Below are 19060 nucleotides of genomic sequence, written 5' to 3'. Positions count from 1 at the left end.
CGGGTTCTACAAGTCCGATTTTGATCAACTCAAGCGCAAATGAAAGGTTTCGTGAAACCCTACAAATGTCTACAACATTGCAACTTCGAGAAATGACCACGAGAGGCACTAAAGTCAAAATCTAAATTTTCGAAAATTTCGAACTCGAATATTTCGAAAACGCCATTATCGATTTACTTCATATTTTAATATGTTATAGCTGAGGTTAAGACCTTTCCAACGATAGCTCAAACTCGAAAATCTATGGAGCCGTTCCCGAGATATGGCGTTTTAAATATTTCTTGGGGGATGACTTTTCAACTTTTCCCGACTTTGCGCGTATTTAAATTAATTTGCGTTATAGTTTGCTCTCACAAAATTGGTACACTGAAAGAAACACAGCTCTCGTAAGCTTGGTCAGCTTACCAGTACATTTTTTTAATATATTACAAACAAATAAATAAAATATTAGAAAACATTTTTAAACCTTCTTTAAATTTCCTTGATAATATTTTCTCATTAAAATCTGTGCACTTAACAAATCAATCAATTCAGTCGCATGCAACTGATTGCATTGCATTAAATTCTTCTTCCCAAAATTTCAATCTTCTCCTTCTTATTTCTCCTTTTTGGTCCACTTCTTCGTGTTGTTTTGCTTCTAAACCAAATAAATACAGAGTTTATCGTGTTGTTTTGTACCGCCGAAAACGAATTCAACTCGCGCGCGGGCAAAGAGAAAAAAAATGAAACGAAAGACATCAACAAGCGACGAACCCGATGAACTTCTCCCAAAAACCACAAATTCAAATAAGAACCCCTTTTTCCAAAGCACTCGCGCACCACCAATTTCCTGTCTATTTACGGGAATGATCTACAGCCCAATTGGAATACTGACCCCAATTCTCACTTCAATTAAATGGGTGTCTTGTATCAATTTAGTGCTATATCGCTCCGTAATTGAGTTTAGATACTTTTTTTTTCTTAAGTGTGTTAAACAAATTTGTTTGTGATACAGCAAGAATTCTCTCACATCCCGGCACTTCTTGCGGTGTCTGCTAAAGGAGTGTGTTGGGCAATTAATAACCATTTCCCCCGTTAATCTAATGGAGTCGAAAGGCTCGAAATAATTGGTTAATTGGTACAACTAAAGAGGGTCTTGGGTTATTCATGTGATGAAATATTATGCAAAATTTCATTTTTTTGAGATTTAACAGCCACAACGAAACAGATGATTCCCCGCGCGACGTTTAACAATAAATCATGCTATAGGCAGATGGAATGAAGTTTCTGATTTTTACATTTAAAATATGTATTTCATGTAACACCTTTTTGGGGCATCAACAACAACACACAAAAAAAACCTTCTCAACTCTTTCACCCTCAAAGTATATTATGAATTTTTCAGGGGTTCCTTTCCCAACCCAGTTCCGATAAGTCCCCGCCACTCCTTTGAGAGCCTATACGTCCTTTATATGGAAGGGAATTTCAATGAGTCAACGTAAGTATTTACAAACCACCTACTCTTTTGTTGAAGATTGTATTTGGCATTGACAAAAGGGGACGGGAAAATTGCCACAAATATATCGAATTCGGTGTCTTGAATATTGAAAAGGTTTTTTTTTTCAACTCTCCAACTGCATATTTCGCACACCTTTTCGAATGCAAAGAAAAAGGGATTGACCTGAAAAGGGTGGACCCTTGGGATGAATAAATCCATATAAGCTACTATGGCAACTCTTTCACGCTGTGGATCATTTATACGAATGCATTTGCCCAATTTTCGTGGCATCTGCACCTTCTTTTGACCCGTGCTAGAAGCACCTTTTCTCATCCTTTTTTTTCTACCTCTTTTCTCTTGCCAATCTTGCGGTCAATGGGTTCCTCTATATCAATCCATTTCACCTTTGATTCATCACGCATTGAGCATAAAGTGTTAAATTTCTAATGGTCCTCGAAGGGGGCTGCCAAAAGGATATCTGCAGTATCATCTGCTCTTGAAAGGTCCTTCTCAGAGATCCTTGAAAAAAAATCTTCAACATTCAGCTCCACAATCGTTCACATTGTCGTGTGAAAATACTAAATTGGTAAATGATGAGAGTGGCTATAGTGTGAGTACCGGCATCGTGCACCGCCAAGAAGTTGTGGAGAAAAAAAACATAAAATTGCAATTAGAGACCGGAGATTGAGATGTTTCACGTGAAATGATGGAAGACGGCATCCCAGGGCAAGTCTAATTAATAAGAAATGATATTCTCTCGACGTGCCCGAGTCACATAGAGACAGTAGGAGGATTGGTAGTTGTGATGCAATATGCAATGAAAAAGGAGTGCATAAAGCATTTAATTACGTACAAAAAAAGCCCCCGAGCTCAATCGGTTCTTGACGCACTGACTTTCGCCCTCAACAGCACAAGGAGGAGCAACTGCATGTAGCCATGTGAGGGCCGCACAGCCAGTGTTTATCTACAAATATTAAAGGGATATTATTGCCAGCGGTTGTCAATTAAATGCATGAAAACTCTTTCATCTGCATGACGTTTTTAATTTGAATAAATCCCATATGTCCATCATCAACGTGGGCGCTTCCACCGCACAGGCGATCTTCCGAGGCGATATATTGGTCAATGCGCGTGAGAAGCGTTCCTTTTTACGTTTTGTTTAGGGCGTCATCTCGACGGGAAGTCAGGGTGAAAAGTGGTCCAAATTCATTTGTGGTGATGTCTCTTTTCTGGTGGTACAAGGTTTTTTCTTTACAGATTTTTTGAAGAATTTCTTGAAGGGAAAAATTGAATGCTGTGGCGTCTCTAAATTACTTTTATTTCTCTGACCTGAATTTCTAGCCAGAATATCTAGAATAGTTTTTAGCAAGATAATCGAATAAACGTATGAAGTAATTTTGGAGCTATAAAATGACGTAAAATATTTAATTTATTACTTTAGTATTATTTCAAAAGAAAATATTTTTAACCATCAAGTAAAACGTATAAAAAGAACAAAAATCCTTATCTTCATGACATTTTAATATTTCAAAAAGTTGAGGTTTAACATTCATTGAGATAAGATTTCAGCTTCCTTTCTATAATTGTTAAACCAATTTTATTGTTGGCCTGATGAAAGTCCTTATTGTGACAGACTTGGAGAAGAATTTTGTTTTTTTTTATTTCGCTGTTAGTTTTGGCAAAAAAAATTAAAAATTTGAATGGAAAAGTAATTTTTTTTTTGATTCAAGTAATATTTTCGATTTTTTTGAGATTTATTTAATTTTCTCGATTGATTTATAATTACCACCGACTTACAAGTAACCGATAAAAAAAGAAAACGGCAGAAAAAGTAACTTTCAAAATTTTCTTCAAACAATCTTTCAAACTTCTTGGAGGAATTTTATTACAAAATAAATTTTAATTAACTAAAAAAAAATTAAAAATTCCTAAAACCAAATCAACCTTCAAGTGTTCCCCATGTCCCCCTAAATTGAACGAATTTATTTGAATTCTTCAAAAAATTCCCCAAAACTCACCAATCATTGCATCTTATTTCCACAGCGCAGCTCTTGAAGGTTCCCTCCTCAAGATCTCTTAGCATTCCAATATTCTTCTCATTTAGCACACAATTTGCCAATTCCTGCGCGGTGACTTCATGAGAAGTGATTATGGCAAATTAAGCAAAATCTCGCCTCTGAGAAGCGACATGAAAGGCGCCTCCATCTGAGAAATGTGATCTTGTTTTCGATGCTCATTATCATTATTCTGTGGCACCCAATGGCTATGGGATGGTTGAAAATATCAATATTGGGACATTGTGTCCGCAGCGTGGAGGACTGCCGAGTGATGTGCGACAATTTGGCTCTGCATGTGATGCATTCCGGATGGCAGTAAAGCAACCGATTAGGTGGGATATCGTGCACCATAAACTAGACGATCTCATGGTGCGATGAGCGCCATCCGTGGGTTTCTTGTCTTCATATACGTGCGATGTGCGGCTGAGCGTATTGGAGGGCGGAGGCGAAGATTGAAATTGAAGGTGAGTGCGCGGCATGTTGTCATAATCAATATTGCCAAGCATTGCCAGCAGGAGTGACTTCATTAGGGGAGGATGCATCGTTGGTGTGCCTCTGAAGTTGCGCGCCGAAGATGGTTGCAATTTTCAGGCGGGGATTTATCGCCCATATAGCTCACAAAGTCGTGTAAAGAGGTAAAATGCCCAAGTTATTGTGGGATTCCGACAATAAAATTTAAATTAAAATATCAGATCGCACGGGATGGTCATCGGGTGGATTTTGTGCTGTTGCCTCTCTGCGATGGGATGGCGTGCAACAATTAAGCGGACAAAGTTGACCACACCACCAAATGGTCCAATGCAATGTTGGCCATCGTCATGGGTACTAAAAGAAGTAAACCACACAAATATCTCAATTAATTCAAACCACCTTTATTTTTAATTACCATTTTTGTCGCATCTCCCGGAGTTGCTTTTGCTTATTTTATCCCCAATGCCACACCACAAGGAGGATTATTGGTACTTCTTTTTTGCCATCGTAAATATCGAGTGAATGTTCTTGCGGTGTGCCAGGAAATTGGATTTCATTCAACTTATGGGAAGAACAAACACCCATGTAAAGAGATGAACGGATTTCGAGAGAAATCAAATCGCGTGAGAAGAAGTTCCAATTCTTTGTTTGATTTCCCACAAAATTCTTCAATTAATTCCCCTCCCTTTGCGACAGGGTGCAACAAGGATCGAAAGGATCTAGCCGGGATGACTCTGAGTATATATGTATGTAGGTAGCGTACTAGTATGAGGGTGTCTAACGCACCTTAAGCTCCCACGGGCCATTCGAAGCCACGTTTTGTGCCCACCTTCCCTTGGCTTTTGCATAAAAATCCCATCGAGATTCTGCATAAATTTCTTCTCCTGCACATCCCTTCCGGCTACAGCAGCACAAACTCTTTCATCTCTCCCATTGTAGCTGTTGGAATCCCTTTTTTTCTGCGCACCAAACCAACTCTTTGGTTGACTGCTCCAGAAGACAACAACATAAAAGCAAACATTTACAGTGTTGCGGAAGAGCTTGGAAAGAATAAAAGGGGTTTATGGAGTGACTGTAAATATTTAAACAGCAATTATGGGTTCTCCCAGAGGAAAGTCACGTCGGAAGGCGCCTCCGAGGACTCTGACGCCTCCCGCAATATCCTCATGTAAGTTTTTGTTCTGTTCCTTCCTTCATCCCAAAACCACCAACTGACACAAATTCTGCACGATGTGGTGAAAAAAAGAATTACCCACAAACTTGCGCACCTGAAGCAAAAACCACTTTCTTTGTGGACTCATTAGGATGAGATAATGTGTGCAAAGGCGATGGCGATTTCTTGCGTGCGGTCAATGGTTATTGCTGAAGAAGCAAACACGTAAATATCGGATCTTGTGATGATTTTTTTCGGCAGTGCTTTTTTTGCCCTTCTCATGTGGTTCTGCAGATCCTGGCGGAGGTCGTTGACGATGAGATAAATGCCGGGGTAATCTTCCCAGCTTTGATGTCATAATTGTGTGGCTGACAAAATTTGCAAAGCCAGAGTGGGATTTTTCAGAAGATGCGTGTTTATTGATTCACTTTCGTTGGTGGTCAGAATTTTAGTGCTTTTCGGTGAACGGAAGCTATTAAAAAGTTGTTTATATTATTTGAAATTTTAAAAAGAATATTATGCACAAAAGTAGAATATTTTATTTGTATTTTCACTTTCTGCATATTCTGAAAAATTCATTAATTACCAATCTTCTCTGTGCTTTAAAAAATGTGAGGCACAAACACACATTTTAAACCTTTGAAGGTCTACATTATACAAAGAAAATTATACATTGTATTCTTACTTCTCATATTTTATCTTTTTTTTTTAGTTAAGTCAGAATTGTCTTAAACATCCATTAAATTCCTTAATAATTCCTTATATTTTTTTAAGAGTTAGAGGAAGAGTTCTAGAATTTCTTGAGCTAAGTTTCAAGAATTTTGGTTAAGAATTGACTTTTCTAGACCATTAAGGTAAACCCAAAATATATTTAAAATTTTATAATATAATTCTTTTTCACAAGCAATTTCCCAATTTACCAAATTCAAAGAAAAGACAAAAAAACATGCCCTTGAGGGTGCCCCTTATTGTATGCTATATGCAATCCAGTTCAATTAGGGGGGATGAAGAAGTGAAAATCCAATTGGGTCTTGATGTGCGCAGAGTTCATTTAATATGGGAAATGATTTATGCCACCTACGCAATTTTCTCATTGTGGCTCCCATATGAGAGATTGCGCGCCGGGGTCCATGGGAGAAATATGAATATATATGTATATATGGGAAGGAAGATGGAGTGGTTTGTTGCATCAGGGAGAAAATTTGTGACGCCCTCGAGGTCTTAACAGGATGCCGTGTTTAATAAATGTCCGAATCGATCGATCACGATTGTAAATGCTTGAAATACATAATGAAAACGACTTCCTTGCTCCGGGGTTGCTTACATACAATTTGTATTACATGTCGGAGGTGGAATGCCCACGAGATGTGGTGGTGGAAGGAGTCTGGTGTGCGCGCGAGATTCATTGAAGAAAAGGCAAAATAAGCGCTGAGTAATGGCAGTAATAACACCACCATCCGTCTATATCTCATATATCCCATCAACTGATGGATAAATAACCCAATCGTGCTCAAAGGAACGGGGGTTTTGTGAAGGGTGTTCCACCGGTGTGTGAGAAAGTAAATAATAATATTGATATATATTTTCTCTACATCAGCGAACGAGATATCAAGTATGCGCGGGGCGCGAGATTTATTGGGTACAACTTTAATTTCCTTTAACCCTCCTTCGCGCTATCTTCTTCCACTGCAAACCATGAGGTAGTCCACAATAGCCCCAGACACATATTTACCAATTGCACACCACAAGAAATGCAAATCGTAATCACGAAAAATGCTCCGCATCAGCATTTCGGGCAATGGCACTGAGAGGAAGAGTATATTATGAAAAAATCATTCATCCTTTTGTGGTTTCATTCTTTTCTTTTTCGCTTTTTTTGCGCGCGCACGGATGAATAAGTAAATACACCCACAATGCACACGGCAGTGCTGAGGCGCACGAAAGGTAGCCAAGAGGCTTCCCGCCAAAGAATTTCTCTGAATGAATTGTATGCACACCGCGTTATCTGCGCAGCGGGGCATTATTATTAATCGCTTCTTGGTCAATATGGGCATTGGGATGGAGCGAACGAGGTGATCCCATAAACCATATATTCTGATCTCGTTATTTTAAATTGGATTACACACGGGGCATCATCGAAAATGTCCGCACACTACCACAATATGCAAGATCAACAAAACAATCCTCAACCGACGTCCCAACGTACTATATGGGAAAGTGATGTAAAATAATGATAGTGAAACTTACAATAACCTTTAAATGATGAGGAAAAAGCATTAGTTGTGAAGGGTTGAGCAGTGGCAAAATTTACAGATCTTTGCTAGAAATAATGTGTCTTTGAAAAAGAAACTTTTCATATATAGGGATGACCGGGGTTAAAAAAGTTACTTAAGGGTTTAGAAAAAGCTCAAAATATCATATTTCCCAAATAGATAAAGCGAAATATATAGCTCAATTCTATAGAAAATTTACTGCTCTATAACTCATTCTCAGATCATTTTGTTCTATCTAGCTAGGAAATATGATATTTTAGGCTTTTTCCAAACCCAAGTGACTTTATTAGCCCCGGTCTCCCCTACTTATTTACTAAAAACGTTAAAAATATAAATAATGGGCCTAATTCAGCTACCAAGAAATCCTTGAAATCTTTGAATTTTGCGAATTTCAAGGGTTTCTGGGTCGCTGAATTAGGCCCAATGTTAGCAGGATTGCAGGAACGTAGTCAGATTGAAGGGACAACTTTTCTATTTTTTTTTTCATTTAAAAAATGATTAAATGAATTAGGAAGAACGACTTAGGTGTTCCGTTTTAATAGAGATTAAGATTCCTAAATCATATTAACGACTGATTACATTCAAATAAACAGCTTTTGACCATTTTACTGTTAAATTATTAGGTTTAACGTTTAGTTCCTAACGTTTGATCATTTATTTTCTAACAGTTTGAACGATTCTTTTCTAACTTTTGACGTTTAATTAAATTGAAAATCAAATATTAAATTTATTTCCTGTAACTCTAAAGAAAAACCTAAAGTCACTGACTTTTAAGGATGCTTAAAAAAGCCAAAAATCCTCTCTAGGTCACAATATGAAAAGCTTATAGGAAACAAGACGAAGTAGATGTAAGCAATAAAAAATTCTTGGCGAACTGATTTTTAAAATTTATAACATTTTTGGTTAGTATCTGTCCCTTAAAAAAATAGTTCTTTTCCCTGAAAAAGAAACAGGATTATGTATGCACATTGTTGAGCAATAAACGTTTCATCAGTGCAACAAAATCCTCAATGATCCTTATTGGATCACTTTAGGTGAACTTTCAAGCAAATTGTAGCTTGAAATAATAAAATATTCAGAGAATAACCATCCTTTCTCTCTCTCTCTCTGTGGCAACATATTTTTGTGAATATTGTCAAACATCCATTCATATCCATTGCTTACGCTAAAAACCTTACAAAGAAAAAAAAAGACTCAAGCATTCGCAATGAAAAGCCTGTGGTGGAGGCATCACTTTGTCGGCTCGACGTGCTAAAAGGAGTCCATTGCGTCCAGAATCGTGGTGAAAGAATGGATTGAGGCGAGAAAAAAATTGCACATACAACATAATAATCCATCAGGAGTGGTTGGATGTCAGAAATCTGTGACAGAGACAAATTCTTTGTACGCCCCGTGAAAGCCAAAATATCAATAAGTGAATTTATATTGCGTCTTTTCCTGCAAACAAAAAGGAATTGCACCAGTTTTGATCCCGCATGGACAGCGGTGTGTAGGGATGATGGGAAAAGAGATCACGCAGACGCAATGGGTGGAATGGATGGGATAAAAGAAATTCATGAATTTCATGGAACAATCGATAAAAATGAATGATGATAGATGGATTTTCTATGCGCGATGCCAACAACCTGGGATCTTCTTCTCGAGGGAGGAAATATCCTTCAAATTCATCTGCCATGGCTCATCAATCGATCGCACAGTCTGGGGAGGATCATCAAGGCAATTATAGAATTGGGATCAAAAATTGGGATGAGGTCGGCTGGTTTTTTAGCTCCCGTGGGGAGCTTTTTGTTCTTCCCACAAATTACAAAATGTATATTTTATCGGGGGGTCTATACGTCTCCTTTGCATACGCGGGACCATTGGGAAATTGAGATGAATTTCGGTGATTTGAATATGACAAGCAAATGCGGGGAGATTGATTGGGATCCTATGGATGTTGACGTGACGCATTGTTTGCAGATAGCATTTCCTTTTCATGCGAAACAGCTACCTATGTGATTTATCTCCACTCGTGCCCCTTTGATGACTTCTTTTGGGTCAAAATTAGAGCGACACTACTGTGCGAGCCCGATGAATGTCGCCTCTTCCCGCGCTCACCTTCCCTGTCTAATGCATCGCTGTGCAAAATCGCGAGAATTCCACACAAAGTGACTCGTGAGGTCGTGGTGGTCCAGAAACAATGCCATCCACGATGGGACACAAACGGCCAATGGGGGCATCATAAATTGGTGGTCACCCATAAAGCAAAAATTTCAATATTTCCAAAATATGACTTTCGTTATCTCGCGATTGAGAGATCCCATGGAAGCAAAGATGATCTCGTCAGTGTGATGGATGCCGGGGAGTCCGTGCACCATTTCTGATTAATATATTATTCATAAGTATTTTCCGGCGGTCTTGCGACATTGACATTGGAGGAGCGCCGGCATTAGTCAAATGAGTTTCGAAGGATGGACCCACTACATCATAAGTTGAGGCATCGAAAATATTCACTGATTGGCGATATTTATGCATCCTCTATTTGATTAAGACATTGCGTCTCTCTCTCGTTACAAACGCGTCTTACTTTTTGGCTTCTCCCCCAGCAACTTCATACAATATTTATTCCCTCGCAACTTTATCATATTTTTATGCTTCTCCACTTCTTTTTTATTCCCGGCATTGACATTCAACATTTCTTCAATACAAATACACCATTTTATGCGATATTTATATCGGGGAATTTATGTTCAGGAAATGGCGTGTGAGTGCAACTAAGATGCACTCTTGATGGCGTTTATGATACGAGCGGTGGATACGGTGATGCTTTCATTCATTGATGTTTCAATTGGAATGAGATGATTGACTCACGGTATATTTCTTCAATTCTTGGATAATTTTCTTGAAAAATTCTTGAAAAATTGCAAAAGATTTTTTTTTGTTCTATCTGAGTTGTCCAAAGGTTTTTCCATTTTCCCTTTGAGAATAATCAAAATTTTGCTAGACTTTGGGAACAGGAAAATTTAGTTAAATTGGTTTAACTATGGCTTTAGGTTCATTATTTTCTGCACCGGAAAATTTTCTTTGTTGAATTCAGTGCATAAAAATAACATTTTTTTTATTTTCAAAATAAAAAGAATGGATTCGTTTAAAAGAAAAGTTTCAGAACTTTTTACACAAAATTTTAGAAATTTTTGTTAAAAATTGAGTACAATTTTGATTCAAACATCTATACATTAAAATCCCTTTCTAGGAAATTAAAACATTTGAAACTTTGAATTTCTATTTAAGCTGCAGTCATCACTTTACTATAACCAAGACTCCTGCTTAAGAGCTCCCAGGTCAGCTGGAGTTGTGTCCTTTTATTCCATTTTCAAACAAAAATTTGTACTTATTTATTCAAATGTTGTCAATGCAACTCTTTTCCCATTCACATGACTGGACACGGGGTTCTCTCGTTTTTTTTTGTGCCCAACCCTAATCGGACAATCCTTTCGGTTGAAGCGTCTTTCATCTTCGCTTTCGAGCCTCCAACGAGGAGACACGGCTACCAGAAAAGACTTTTTTGTGGGGCAAATGAATGAAAGAAAATAAAAACTCATGAAGAGGATTCCCTAATAATGCAGCGATGATGATCCTCCGTAAGCTGACAGCTTCGAGTATCCACACACACAGAATGGAGGAAATAATTCAAATGAGAAATTGTGCTGACAAAAAAAAACGTCGCTTAAAAGTAAAAGTTTTATATGGTTCTTTTCCTTCTCATTTCACTTTATTTTTTTCGCGTCGATTATTGAGAAATTTCTTTTTGGCCCCTTTTGTACTCACCACGGTTCTTCTTTTTGTGCGTAAAGAGCGAGATGTGAAAGATTAAGTCATATATTTTTTTTTAATATCTCGCTGTGACTTTCCTAGCCACAAAAATGTCAGATTATTTGTATTCTACTCCATTGGAGACATTGATCGTGGTCATTGGGACGAAGGACATTTTTCCATCGATATTTCCTTTTATTCAATTGAATGAAGCGAAAAAAATGGAATCTTTCTGGAGGGAATAAGCTGGCCGATCATGCGAGAGTTATGTCTTCAGATGACAAAAAAAGTACTTCTTATCCTCAATGAACGACCTGAGAGAGAAAAAATAGTGTACCTTTGAGGTCGTCCTTGATCTTTAACTGAAAATTTCCACGATAACCCGCATAAAAAGGCACATTGATTGCTTCAGCAGAATAAGAATTGACGCAATCGTCTTTTATCTCGCATTTCTATTCTTAGGCAATGAACAAAAACACACCAACCCGAACCCTCGCACTGTCCAGCATGGTAATTTCAACAACAAAAAAATTTAAATGGTTAGCATTTTAATAAATTCAACACACCTGCCCTGCCTGAAATTGCGTGTTTAATAAATTCATATTGTGAGCAATACGTGAATGACTCTCTTTCCCAATACGTCTCCGTTAAATGCTTTAATTTTATTAAAATAAAACAGCAACAACCTAATGAACTGTCATAATTTGATGTGGAACCCTCCCGCGAGCCCTCTGTGCGTGCTCCATTTTGATGAATTGCACGGAGGAAGTCTTAAAGAAGAACGGGAAGAACCTTCGGGAAAAATTTGCGCAATCAGAGACATCATTAGATTGACTTCCTCGCATGAAACAGCAATAAGGCAAATGCATCGAACCCCATGTGAGCCCCTGTGTAGGTTAATTTAATTAATGACATATTTTTGCATTAAGTAACATACGTTATGTACCATTATTCTTCAACATCAATGCACAAAATCATGTCATTCGATTTAAATAAATGCTAAGGTAGAGAGCAAAGATATTCGCAAAATAATTGCAATGTATTAAAATTTAATTTTTTAGTTTTTTAAAACAAAACAAATATTTTTTTTTTAAAATAATAATTTTCAAATTGATTTTGGGTTATTTACCAATTTATATAAATTAATATATTTATGAAATTACTTTCTTCTTTTTAAGATCAGTTCTGTTCAGATTTCTTTTTAAATTAGATAAAAATAAAAAAATTAAAAATTATGAAAAAATATTTAGTATTAGAATAAATATTAAACGATAGAGAAAAAGAACCCGCCAAACGTAAGAAATGATACAAGATGTAGAACAATGCTAGGTGCCCCGGTAGAGAAACCCTTCTACCGTATATAATGTTGAGCTATGGCACTATGTGTGTCTAGGGTTGGACAGCTCTGGGTGAAAGAGTGAGATGAGTCGTTAGCTCTATGCCGCTCATCAGGCACTCATAGGTTCAGTAGCCCACTGTTGCTCGTCCGATTCAGTTCGGGACCCGTTAGCTCTTCAAATAAGGGTAGTTATTAGCCCATGTAGGAATATCGTCCTACATATCAGAAGTGGGATAGGGTCCGCGTGTGCCACTGCGTGTGGAAAACCGTGAAAATCACGGCGCGAGTGAAAAGAAAAGTGAAAATTTCGGAGACGACGACGCAAAAGGCAGCGAGACAACATGGCCGCCACCGTGTGGAGAAAAATGCGGCGTAGAAGCAGCGAAATGCGACAAGATAGGACTGCGAAGACCATCGAGAAGCGCCCCAGCAACTGTGTGGTGGAGCACCCGGCGATGGAAGTAGCGCAAGTACCCCTGAGTGCCCCAGGAAAGGGAAATAAAAAGAGAAAAATTGAAAGGGGAATATGTTTCTTTGAATTGAAAAAAGTCATGATAAATTTCTGAGAAATTTTTGGCAATTCCAGAAATTTCTATGTGTTAACCCTTTTGTGTATGCTATGTGTGAATGGTGGCCACCCGCACAAAATAATTGTCTTGTCTTGTCTTGCAATAACATGTCGTAACAGGAATTCCTTTTCAGGTTATTCATGATAATTTTTGAAAATATTTCATGTGAAACTGCATAGGAAAATTCATAAGAAAAAAATGAAAAATGTTTTAAAAGTGTTTCATATGTTCGTGAAATTAGCCGAGTTTCATGAAACAAGATTCGGCGAGATTGATGAAACATGAAATGTTTTTGCTGGAATTTGACCATATCGTGACATTTCGGTCGTGCCGATTGAATACTCGGGTATTGCGTCATATTAAATGTCATTTTATATGCGTGTTTGATTGTTTTGAATATTCAAGGTATTTTGTGAGGAAATGCAAGAAAAATTCCATTAAATATCATAAAGAAATTGCTGCAGAGTAAGTAAGAAGATAAAGAAGTGAGACAGGAGAAGCTTATGAAGATAAAAAGTTAAAAATGCTATGTGTAATTTAACTCTTTTAACTGCAGGAAACACAAGTCGAGAAGGCAAAACAACACGGTTGCCATGCCCATGGGAACAAAGAAGCTAAGCGCAATAATACAGCGATTTGATTCAGATTGACCGACTGCATTGACACTGAAGATTGGCTTGTAGAAGTTGAAAAGGCGCGTTGATGTATCATTGGGAAGAGAGAGTGATAATTCTTTATGCATCTATGTGATTGAGGAGACCAGCAAAAAAAAATGGTTCATTGAGCCAAAGCGAGGCTGGATTCGTGGCAAAAATTTCGCGATGAATTGTTGCAATTCTTTCCTACCGTTGTGGATTTAAGGGCATCATTGTTGACACAAACTTTGAATCTCTCACGCAACTTCTCCGCGTGCTAATTGATGCGGAACAAAACATTGAAACATAGACGATTCCAAGCAAGACAGGCGCTATTCCAAGCGCAACTCTGGGTAAAATTCAGGGCGATACCATCCGTACCGCCATGGCAAGAAGAATGACATTGGGAAGCACACAAGGAAGCCAAAAAGGAGAATGAGTAGAAAAGCACCGAAGATCGACGAAGCTCTGAGAACTTTGTTACAGATGCAAGAAGACCGGACATTTAATTGCTCAGTGCCCAAAAATCAGCGAATCTTAAGTAAATAATTCCAATGAATTCCGAGGAGAGATGAAGATGATTAAATTAAATTTCTTGGAGATACGAAACAAAGTAGATGAAATCAATAAAAGAATCTTAAGCCTACTGAGTGTAGATCAATGTGAGATAGAATAAAGAAATTACAGAAAAGTATTATTATTTATTCGAGGTTTAATTAGATGTTTTTTTCAAAACAAATTTAAAAAGATAACCTTAAGTTTACAGGAAAAAAGTGAAATACAGATCGCAAGGTAAGCCTGCTAAATAGATTGGAGAATAATTTCTTTGTCATTTTAGAGAATGGCCATACAACGAGGAAGCAACAAAGAAATGTGAAGGATTTAAAAAATATCAAATATTATATGCTCCGCTCAGACACAAGCTAGAAGTAATGAAGGAAGGGAATCTCAAGCGTAGGACAGGAATTGAGGACTGGATAGATATTAAGGAAGGCTATGTGCCAAAGTCAAGCAATGGCTGTGTGCCGCTTGAAAGCTGAGTGCGCTAAACCAAGGATTCAATATCAAGTAGATGCAATGAAGAAAAGCAACCTGAAGTGTATAAAAGGAATTAAGAACTGGATAGAAGGAAGAAAATCACTGGCCAAGTCGAGAGCCGAAGCAAGAAGACTTCGTCTTCACCTGCTGAGCCCCAGGCTTAGTTGCTTCACAGAGTTCATAGTACTATGTGTACTCGATCATGGAAAAAGGCAAAAGATTAAAGAACACAAGATGACAATGATGAAATATAACGAAAGAATAAGGACACTGGATTGACCATTCACTTCATCAATGAGGACATTGATCATATCAGGAAGGCCGAGATGTAGAACAATGCTAGGTGCCCCGGTAGAGAAACCCTTCTACCGTATATAATGTTGAGCTATGGCACTATGTGTGTCTAGGGTTGGACAGCTCTGGGTGAAAGAGTGAGATGAGTCGTTAGCTCTATGCCGCTCATCAGGCACTCATAGGTTCAGTAGCCCACTGTTGCTCGTCCGATTCAGTTCGGGACCCGTTAGCTCTTCAAATAAGGGTAGTTATTAGCCCATGTAGGAATATCGTCCTACAAAGAGAAGATTATAAAAAATAATGTTAAATGTTAGAGGAAAGAAAAACACAAAACTTTAGAAAATAAACGTCAAACGTTAGAAGAGAACCGTCAATTGTTAGAAAACAATAAACAACAATATTCCTTCAAGATATCTTACATTGTGTAACAAGGTCAGACTTTAAAACCATTCTCATTAATACAGAAATTTAAAATATGAAATAAAATAAAAAATGAAAGAAGCTCATAAAATTCATAATCATACATTGCAACAAGTTTCTCATAATAAATTATTCTTTTGATTAATTACAATACTAGGTACTTACCCCATTAAATCCCATTGAGTGAGTCTAATTTAAAACACACAATGCATTGACTTTTCTGTTGATGTTTGCATTCATTCGTACTCATTCATCCCACTAATTTATTTTACTAAAAGGGGCTGCAATGCATTTTTAAATCTTAATGATGAAAGCATCAATTTATTTAGACATTTGACCGCTTTGCGCGGAATTTTTGCTTTCTCATCTCACTGTCTTGTGGTTTCTTTGCGTGCAAACTTACCCACTGTGGGTACCAAAATGATGGATAAATTAAGAAACGAGATTTAACTGCGCGCGAGGAGCAAAAGTCACGATGGAGCTCGCGCCGTACGCCCGGTAATCCGTCAATGCAATCCCAACGGCTCCGTGGGACAAATTAAGGGGTACACACTCTTCAAGGCACGAAAGTGAATTCGCACCGCGCAGTGAAAGAATTAATTAAAACAATTCCTATAAATTTTTCAACCTGTTATTGTGGGCAATTTGAATATGATGTTCAATGAGGGGGTTTGTTTTTGGACCATCTCATCCCGAAGTTGTGTCTGTTTAACTTTGGATTGGGCACCTCTTCCCGTACAATTAGGGATTTTTTTCCTCCTGCGAAAGGCTTTTTTGTTGCTGCTGCGAAAGTGAGGGAAACGAGGAAATAATTTGTACATTGAGTTTAAAATTCCTTTCAAAAGTTCTGAGAGGTACGACGTGACTGAGATCTTTTAGGATGTTATGATTAAGGGCATATCTTGTTTACAATTTAAGGGGCCTTGAACCTAAAAGGGCGTCAAACAAATTATTGTGCCAAATTATGTTGTTTAACCACACGAGAGAAAGAAGGAATTCATTACTTTGCTTGGCTTTTAAACTTAAACCCTATAATATATTTTTCAAAATTGGTTTATACTTTATTATTAAATTACATTTTATTCCATTTGAAAGACTTCTGTGCTTTGTTTTTGTTTTATTTGTATTTTTTGAAAGATTTTTGTTTTTATTCCAAAAGAATCTTTAATAATTTTCCTTCATGATTTGCAAGTTAGTCAAGTCAGTGCAATTTTAGGTTTTCAATTTTATGCTCCTTCAAATAGCATGGCGAACAGCATCAAATAACACGTATTTCCACAGAGAAACCTTCGTTCCAACACTTCACGCCTCGGGTTAGCATTCGAATTCTATTTAATTTAGAAAGAAATATTTTTTTCTCAGCACAAGCAAACCACGCTCATTTAAGGACAAAAAATTGAGAACCTTGAAGTTCTTTGAACTTAATTTACATACCGGTTAAGTTCTCTAAATCGAAGAAGTTGCGAAGAACCATAATCGATGATTTTATGCAAAAATTCCCACAATAATTGCAAAATGCTTCAGAAAAAAACCCCACTGGCAATTGTACAGAGAATTGGCAAAATGACTTTCCCCTGCGGAGGACAGAGCCTGCCCCAAGTGTCGGTTCATTGGGGGCAGGGTCCCATCGTACAGCCCTCGCGGTGCAATGCGTCGTGTCGCAAAAATGAGGTACGCGCCGGTGAGGAAAAAAAGGTAAAATACAAATTGCACATCGTTGATACATACAAATGCTATGTACCTGAGTGCTAATGGATTTTTAAATGATAACTCGGGCAGCACATCACTCCCTGCATGCAAGAACTCGCTCGAATGGGTGAAGGAGTCCTTCAGGGGGCGTTGAGCTAGTAGTGTGGGCAGCTGGTTAATGATAATTATTTAAAACAATTTCAATAATAATTTTAAAAATATCTCATTTGTTTTGTTGCATCAAATACATAGGAATCTTTTTTTCGTATCAGATAAGAAAGTATTAAGAGCGTTGCCAAGTATAGGACCTTTTTTGAAATTTGCATTCGAGGCTTTTAACGTTGCACATAATTTAAATATATTAACGGCTATTTAATTCGAATTAATAGCGTTGAACATTTTTGTTTCTGTCAATTTAACTGTGAAATTCTAACATTTGACACTTCTGTTCTAACGTTCTAACGTTTAAAATTTAATTACATATGCCAAACATTTCACACATCTAATGTTTGACGTTTAATTTTTAACGTCACATATTTTATTCAAACGATTGACATTAAAAAGAAGTGATTTTCCGACGTGTAGAGACGTCGGTCCGACGATAAACCCGGAAAATTGTTATTGACATTAAATTGATTTTACCAATAAAGAAACATCTAAACTTTCTGAGCTTCAAGACATACCCAAACACCTGCTCTAACTACGCTAGACTATCCTTAAAAATTTCTTAAATTTTCACTGAAAATGGTATATAAATGCAGTAGTTAGACGCCCCTTGGAATCCTCGGCGTGGCTTCAAATGTTGCGCGCGTATGATGTTATTTATCTATATTGGTTTTCTCCCTGTTTATATACTTTTGTTAACTTCATTTAAAGCAAATCAATCCTCGCTCTTAATGTTTTTTCCCTTGCGCCATTTTTGCGCACGATAATCTCCTCTTTGTTTTTTTTTTCGAAGCAAGAAGTTGAGATAGGAGCACTTGAATTAAGTAATTTATTTTATTTTGATGGCAAAACTTGAAGAACACGTTCATAGAAATCATCTTATTTATTCCCTCATGTCGACCATTTCTCTTCCTGTGAAGAAATTTTCCCAGACTTACTGCAGATCTTTCAATCAATATATGAATGCGAGTTGTGAGGATCAAAAGACGAGATTTCAGAACTTCATTGTCATGGATGTTATATTTTTTCATGGTTCTATTGTTCGGATGTGTCACAGTGAATGCCTAAGGACATCTCGTGGGATCCTTCAAAGGGATTCCTTCTGCGTCAATCTCATTTGTGAATAGATGCTGCAGAATAAACCCTTTTTCTTCTCGGCTCAAAATGATTTATCATAATTTTTTTTTCTGCAGTTTTCTGGGTCAATTTCGCCACATTTTTATAAAATGCATCTCACGGTGCGGAAGTTATTCATTGGCTATTGTTGCAAATTTCTGCCAATTTCTCACTCTCCATGGCTCCTGGGTGAGATTTCGTTCTTTACCACAAGGTACCAGGGCAGGTGTGCCAAAAACCCTCCCGCTCTTATGGGCAAAACGATCTGCAAGAGGAGAGAAAAAAAAGCATTTTATGTTCTCCATGCGCAAATAACACCCCAAAAGTATAGAAATGTGCGGAGAGAGAATAAATTCATTCAATGAATCATTATTCGGCTGAATTCGCCCTCACCTTTTTTTCCCATTCTCTGTGCACCTCCATGTGATTATTTGTTCAATAGACGCCATCGTACAGCAGTCTCGGGGGTTAATGGAAAAACGTTACAAGCATCTGGTGGAATACTGCGCTTGAATTTTTATTATCCTCCCCCTCGCTTATGGTACCACGATCACTGTGCGCACCAAAACACT

At 37.5% G+C, this 19060-nt stretch overlaps 2 protein-coding genes and 1 long non-coding RNA gene across 7 annotated transcripts in view; 1 reads left to right on the top strand and 2 right to left on the bottom strand.

The window, feature by feature from the left end:
- LOC129790865 (UNC93-like protein) overlaps positions 1-19060 on the bottom strand; it is a 1060245-nt gene that overhangs the window by 442384 nt on the left and 598801 nt on the right. The window lies entirely within an intron of this gene.
- Positions 1-19060, bottom strand: part of LOC129790850 (cleavage and polyadenylation specificity factor 73) — a 566536-nt gene that overhangs the window by 442384 nt on the left and 105092 nt on the right. The window lies entirely within an intron of this gene.
- Positions 12604-15039, top strand: LOC129790958 (uncharacterized). The gene is made up of 2 exons (XR_008750641.1): positions 12604-13596; positions 13688-15039. It is a non-coding gene; the product is annotated as an uncharacterized LOC129790958 (long non-coding RNA).

Source organism: Lutzomyia longipalpis, chromosome 2 (assembly GCF_024334085.1).
Source record: "Lutzomyia longipalpis isolate SR_M1_2022 chromosome 2, ASM2433408v1".
Lineage (NCBI taxonomy): Eukaryota > Metazoa > Arthropoda > Insecta > Diptera > Psychodidae > Lutzomyia > Lutzomyia longipalpis.
This window is presented reverse-complemented; position numbering and strand designations above follow the sequence as displayed.